At 42.4% G+C, this 7,704-nt stretch overlaps 1 protein-coding gene across 6 annotated transcripts in view; it reads left to right on the forward strand.

Moving 5' to 3' along the window:
* LOC146208515 (uncharacterized) overlaps positions 1 to 7,704 on the forward strand; it is a 333,102-nt gene that overhangs the window by 199,144 nt on the left and 126,254 nt on the right. The window lies entirely within an intron of this gene.

Here is a 7,704-nt window from a genome sequence, read left to right on the forward strand (position 1 = left end):
TGTAAGGAAGACCAGAAGTCAGAATCTTTATTGCGTAGCACTTTTTATGCATAGTAAGTTGTTTAATTTACCCACTGTAATTTTCTTATGTTAGCCAGTGTGGCAATTAATTTGGGAAGGATTCACTTGTGTCGAGTCATGTTCACGAATATTTTCGCATGTTTTGATAGAGGAGATAAGATATTGATTTGATCTGATGCAATGAAAAAAAAAAAAAAACGTTCTGAGAAAGAGTCAAGAAATAACTTGGGGAAGAACCTGTGAATAGCCTGCAGCCCTGCACGCACACTGACCATTCCGGCCAACTAACCAGGGTATGGTAAGTATTCGGACAGTCGCGGCAAGGTTACGTACGAGAATGAATGGACATCTTTGTGCATTTAAGGCGTTGCTTCTTAATCGTCTTATGTGCGTACTCTTAGAAGATCCCAGTGGAAAACATGTAGAGTTTGTCTTGCACGTTTTCTTATTTTGTACCAAAGCAGGGCTTGAGCATTAGTAGGCACTCGATGCTTCGGTATACCGCGCTGTGCCACAATTACGTCAATGCTGAGCACGCTGAGATGAAGGCATTGTTTACGATGAAGTCTAGCCACAAAATGTAAGCCGCCAAGGAGCCTGCTCTATGCATTGCAGCGTAAAGTCGGAGCGAGCGATGTCATAGTCCTTTGCTGCCGAGTGAAACTGGATCGCGCCCGTTAGTATACTCATATATCCACCCGAAGAAATATGTTTTTTTTTTTAGCATACTTGGAAGCTTGCGGTGTTGGCTTTGCATATGTGCAGCTTTAGCAATGGTTGTCAAGCTTTTGTCAAGCTTTTTTCCGCGAGTTCGACGAACAGAAAAAAAAAAAAATCGACCTTTTCTTCGAGAATTTCTGTCATTCTTGCTTGATACGGACATGAAGGCGGTACACGCTGTGGGCACTATGGTTTGAGTTCTCGGCGATGGGACGGTTCAGCGGAATATTATGGTAAACGCTACTGTTTTCAGTTTCCAGTAACGAGGTCCGACAGCATGTCTATTTAGTATGCCTTTCGCCGTTTGAAGTGCTGTTAGAAACGTTATGTAAGCAGCGAATACAATTCAGCCCCGATCAAAAGCCGCAGCCTGAGCGCTCTAGGCACCACTTTCAGTTTCGGTCTCGGGGACGATGGTCCCGCCACGGCGCGGCGGTGCGTCTTCGCGCTCCGCCGATACATCGTGACTTACATCATAGATGGCGCGCGCGGGGTTTTTGCATGTCGCCGGGAATCGCCACCAGGCGTTGCAAAGCGACACGGGCAAAATTAAGGAGATATTACAAAATGAAAATTTTCTGCAAAGGGATAAGTGATGCTTTTAGGCATTAATCTTTTTTTCATTTATCGTTCATTTCGTAGTGTGAATATATTGATCTATATAACAGAATCAACTACTGGTGATGATTTGTTATGCTTTCATATCAGCATTAGTAGCCACGTTTTTGGAGTGAAATAGCCAGCATTACAAATCATTTGGCGTATTCATAGGTGCGAGGTGCCACTTGTTGTAGAAGGAGCGAATTCTGTTTTTACTGCATTTCGTTACTTCTCCGATGTCCGCTGTGAGGCACGCGTATCGGTTGCTAACTATTAGTTTTGTGACGAAATTATGGGGCCATTACTTTCCACGCACGTATTTGGTAGTAGTGCTTTCTGTAAAAAAAAAAAAGAAAAAAAAAAAACAAAACAAAACAAAACAAAACAATAATTGGTTTTATTCGACTTTCTTTCACGCTATTGTTGTGTGACAAATAAAAAAAAAGCATAAATTGGCGCAGCTTTCTGGGGGGATATGAGAAAACACTGGTACGAGAATGAGCTTGGCTGCGTGAAAAATCGATAGCAGGGTGTGGCCCACCAAGCTTCCGCTTCCGATTTATGACGTGGCGATGACGCGGCCGGCATCGCCGGCTCCCCGGCGGTTTCCATGGTAACGACCGGTGAGAGTCGGAAAGCAAATAGATGCATCAAAACCGGCTAGCTGAGAGAGTGGGAAAACGGGGGAACTCGGGCCAGGCTGGTTTTCAAACACTGACGGTGGAGCTTGCTCGGAGGTCGTGGCCCACTGGCCTTGCTCAGCCGGTGTCGTAACGTGGGAACACGCTTCCGTATAGCGCAACACGACTTGCGGCAGCACTTGCTCCTGCACCGGGCTCTTCCGTTTGGAAGTTATTACAGTGTACGTATCGTGAAGTAGTTTGCACAAAAAGTTGTCAGGCATGTCGACTGATTTTCTCTTTCTCGGATGCCTGTTTGAACCAGCATGAAGCTGTTTTTGCGGGACATGCTAATTCGTATTTTTTGTTCTTCGTCAAATACAACTGAAAATATCAGATTCTGGGCGGATAGCTTCCACATAGCGATAAGTCGCGTACATGTAACCGAGCTGAAGGTAGTGGGCTGGTGTTTATTATTAATTGCTCATTATATGATAATTAAAGGATTCGTTTCAGTATGAGTTTAGAGAGCGGCTTAATTACGTTTGAGGCGCCGAAATCTAGCTTATGTTTCACTTTTCTGTTCGTATTGAAGGATAATTTTTTGCAGACCAAATTTGTTTTCCATATGAGGTTAGAGAGCTGATTAACTACGTGCGAGGTACCGAAATCTGTTTCACCTTTATGTCCACAAAAGTTTTATTCAGAGTTTTTATTCTCCACAGAATTTTTACCCCCTTTTTTAACGTTAGCTCTTAATATAATGAGGAATAAACTACTCTCATTTTTCCACAGTATTTATTATCTGTAAAGCATTTATCCAAAGCAGTCCAGAAGTGGTTGGCCTCTAAGCCATTTAGTGGGGTTCGTGTTATGCACGCGGCCTTCCGAAACTTTATGGTGGTGAAGAAAACGCTTCATCTTACCTTCAAGGAATTTGTAAGTCTGCCGATGCTTAGCGAGACAGCATGGCCGAGACGAAAAACTTTAGAGCTCTTGACCTTTTCACAATGGCTGTGCCGATACGTTGTCAGACTTAGGAATGCGACACCGTAGTGCCGCAAAACAACATTTATAGTTGAGGCATATCGGCTTACGTACTCATCGGCTCGCCTTTTTTCACTGTATGTTCTGTTCCAATCTTTCAACGCTTTTCATTTACCATCGAGGGACGCACACAAAATATTAGACGCATACTTTCATCCGCTAAGATTTTCCGCGCGTTAAGCTTCTCCTCATCAACACCCCTACTGCGGCTAAGCACGCTTTACAGGGCGATCTGCGAGCTGCCTTTTTTTTTGTTTTTTTTTTTTTCTCCCCCTGCACCGATTGGCTCGGGATATTCTCGTGATTCGTGGTCGGTTAAAGAGCATGGAATCTTCTCTTTAGGCAAAGCCGTTCCCAGCCAACAGAAGCCAGTAGCTGCTTAATAAATCTGACTGCGATGACGCTGGATCGTCATCACGTGATGTTCCTGTGTACCCTTATTTGTGGATTGCAGTCTCAAAGATCCTCTTTGGTGGTCTGCGAGGACTGTTGCGAAGGGGAAACATGGGCCAAAAATATGACGATTAACACTTAAACTCCGCTTTTAAGAGTATAGCGCGACAGCCGTAACGCCTGATGTTCGTGGCTTCCCTTGGGGATCTGCGTTCGCGTACACAAACTTTGTAACTATTTATGTCGCCGACAGTTTAATTTATACTCTTCAACTACAGCCGCAAGCTACCACATTTTGGGGAAAAACCAACGGACATACGCATAAATGCCCGGTTAACCAAGACGGATGAACATGCCTGCGTGGCCTATAGGGGTACCATGTTTGACAAGGAATGCAAGTGGAGGGTCCGATTCCATTCACCCTCCATTCTGAAAGGGGAAGCTCAAATTAGAAGCTCCTGTCTAATCGGTCATGCCACGTGTTCGCCTGACGTCACATAACCCTACTGTTGATCAGTGCCCGGCCACGCCGGCTGCCAGCTAGCGCAAGCCTCTTCCAACTGCTAGATAGACGGTGGCAAGTGCCACTTACCGCCTATTATGGTTGAAGAGGAACCCGCCCTGGTTGAAAAGTTACAAAATGAATAGAAATATCTCCCCTTTCCTCTTGTAGGGGAGAAGTGGGAGGTACAAATACTATGATATAGCGAAGTGTGAGTACACAAAGGACTGGGATGTAACGAAAAACTCGGATACGACAAAATTCCTTAATGGGCTCCTCATTACAACGTCGTATTCTTTCGAATTTCGTCCGCCTCATACAAAATGATGGCCCTAAATAATTTCATAGAATGTCCTTTTTTTTTTAAGAGTTGGTGCAGGGTGCTCGACGCACTTATGTATATCCTACGTATCAGCCACGTATCACCTCCTGTGGCTGAGTACTACTTGGCAATGCCTGCGTGGGTGTTTTCAAATCTGGTATTGCCGCTGCTAGAGCGCAGACTACCAGCGTACTCCATTCTTCCAGAACGTGCTCCGTCTTATGGGTGCTGCCTTTTGTACTTTGCTAGAAAATCTGCGCCCACGTTGCCTTACTTTGTTCTAAGATATTATTACGCGCCAAGCAATAACACAGATGGGTAGGAAAGACAGGAAGAGTAAAGTGTAGAGTGAGAAGACATCCAATTTGGCGTCTCTTAAGCGGCGAAGAAAAAGCCACGTGAATAAAGGCGGTCATTAGCGGCTGGAGCGTGGAAAAAATGTTCGTCACTGCGCACAGGTCAGCATCAGCATATTATCTACGTGCGGTGCCACTATCGCTGTTTCAAGTGTTAGAGAACAAGAAAAAGCATTGATGTTATTTTTTGGTTGCTGTAATTATTGGTTTTTGTCTGCTCGATATAATCATTCCTTCATCTGCTCCAGAGTATACAGGACATTATTTGCCGCTAATAGGTTTTAGAGAGTCTTCTGTGAATGCATGCATGTTTGGTGCGTGAGAAGCAAACGACTGTTCTTGAGCTCTTCCTGACAGCTAAGCCTTAAGTTTGCACTATTTTAGCCACTCCATGGCAACACCTACATTTTGAAGTACATTAGTGTGCAAAGCAGTAGTTGGAATGGATTAACGGGACCAGTTATTCTATAGTATAGGGCTCACCGTGCGCCCGAGGCAGTCATTATTTTATGATAAAGACACAACAGATTGAAGGGATGTCTTTTTATTACACACAACTGTACATACGTGGCCAGTTTAATAAATCTTCTGTTTCCTGTGCTTTTTAACATAGTACACGAGGAGTATTACCACGTAGTAAACTTATGATAGTGTTTCTATACTAGAATAGTTTGCAGCACGATAAAGTTGAAGACAATAAAAGAAACAAGCATGACACAACGGTCACTGCAGTTCTAACTGAAGATTTATTACAAAGCCAAAGCCTCTGTACAATCCCATCATCTCATTTGTGATTGATTTCCGCGAGGCGATTATGAGAAAGTTTCATAATAAATTGGTTTTGTAATAAAATATCAGTTGGAAGTGCAGCGTTCATAGTTTCGAGCTTCTCATCGTCTTCTTGTTTTTGTGCTGCGAACGTTTCTAATATGGATCAGCACCAGCTAGCCCAAACGTCAGTGCTTCTGCAAGGGATAGTGTTACAAAAAAAACAAAAACAAAAACAAAAACGCGTGGTTTATTGCCGCAAAGTTGTACGCTTGCATTTAGAACACTCAGTGTCGACTACTGACTGAAAAGATGAGTGAAAGATACACATTTCTCGCACCTATTTGCGAATAAATAAATAAATAAATAAATAAATAAATAAATAAATAAATAAATAAATAAATAAATAAATAAATAAATAAATAAATAAATAAATAAATAAATAAATAAATAAATAAATAAATAAATAAATAAATAAATAAATAAATAAATAAATAAATAAATAAATAAATAAATAAATAAATAAATATTCAAACAAGCATTTGAAATTTATTGTTATTTTTTGCTTCTTCAACATATTACCGTTAGGAAAAGTCTCGGTATAACAGATAAAAGAATTAAAAGACGTAGACTTTGAACAGACAGCCTCCCTCCATAAGTGCTGCTCAACAATTAAGATAGGTAAGACCAGCAAGCTCGCAACGTGAGAGTAGCTGGAGTTCGACATCGTACAAAATAGGCGTTATAATTCTATATAGAATCCACAAGACCGTATACTACAGTAGGACCGTTTTATGTAGCGAAATCGGATTTCCATAGCGTCACCATCCGCTATTTGCGCTTACGTTGGCACCGCCCTTCTTGATAAATGATGGCGTGTTTTGACTTTGGCAATTCTTTTAACCTTGGACATTGCTCTGTTGGCTCTTCCTTTGTTTTTCGGGTGGCCGTAGCAGTAAGTTACCTGTCGAGAAAAGTATGTGTGCACACTAATTTACCTAAACATATACAGTTAATTGGCACGTAATCTGCAATTCTTAGATTGAGAATTATGGCAGTACCCTGCGCATAGGCGTAATTTGGCATTTTTACTTCAATCTGCGTACTCACAAATGTGCTGAGTCACGAAGAACGTATATTCATTGTATATTTGAGCACTTCGGTTTGCCTAAATCTCAGGCTTTAAAATGACTCTCAACTAAGTAGTTAGCACTCGTTTAGGGTGATATACATCAAGAAACACACAGAGCGTGCGTTGAGCAAGAAGCGTTGCAGTTTACAAGGAGACGATAAGTACAGAGGGTTGGGGAAAGGAACACCTTGCGGTCAAGAGTGGCCACGACGAAAGGTGTTCTTAAAGGTCTCCGGACCGCTTTCTTCCATTTTGCATGGGCGTTTAGTTTTGGGCTGCAACTGCCCTGAAGCTGGAATGCCGACTGGCGTTTGGAACGCTGTGTTTTCATGCGTTATTGAGAATTCGTTATATCGAGAACCTCGGTATTATATTTCCCAGCTGCTCTGAGAGCACATTCAGGTAGCTTTTTCATTCACTTGCTCTTTCTTTCGCCCGCGCAGCTTCAGGGCCTTGGCAAGTTGCTTGCGTGCTGCATACGCTTGCTAGCGCGCAATCTGACTGGAAGATAAATGGTTGTTCAAAGCAACCTGGTTTTTGGCGTGACGCAGTTCTGTCTTGCCGAGCTAAGTTGAAGTCATGGAATGCGCGCTGCCTGAAAGCAGTGGAAGGTCATTCCACACACTGTGTATATATCGATAAGCACCGAACTCCACCACACGTTGGCTGTCACACATATAACAACGCACTACGTACAAATTGTGCTGGAAATGTCATATAGACAGGCAAGATTAACGAGATATGGCGAGGAATGCAAGACGCCTTTAGTTTGAACAGTGGTGTTCGAATAAGATACCACAAAAAGAAGAAACACCTATAGTTAGGATTGCATTTTATGGCGAGTCTTTTCTCTAACTGTTCTTTATCTGCCCTACGCTAGCTATTTACCGCATCTTACAGATAGCTAGCTAATAGTTTATGAGCAATACGTGTTAGCTGGCTTTATGCTAAAAATAATTACAAATATGGCTCCAAGCATCGCCGAGTACGTTTACCAGGGGGGCTGCAATGATTTCGTTTGATTGCTTCATTGATATGCTTTGGCATTATTCCAAATAAACTGCTATTTAATGGAAGCTTTTAGCACAGAAAATATGCTTACGGATAAGATTTTCGACGACTAATTGGTGGGCTTTTGCATATGCGAGCAAGCCGAAAAAGAATCTTCGTATTGATGTACTTTGTTATCGCGAGGAGCAGTGGCGTTTAAAAAAATTAATCTT

Source organism: Amblyomma maculatum, chromosome 1 (genome assembly GCF_055883805.1).
Source record: "Amblyomma maculatum isolate TAMU_Amacu chromosome 1, ASM5588380v1, whole genome shotgun sequence".
Lineage (NCBI taxonomy): Eukaryota > Metazoa > Arthropoda > Arachnida > Ixodida > Ixodidae > Amblyomma > Amblyomma maculatum.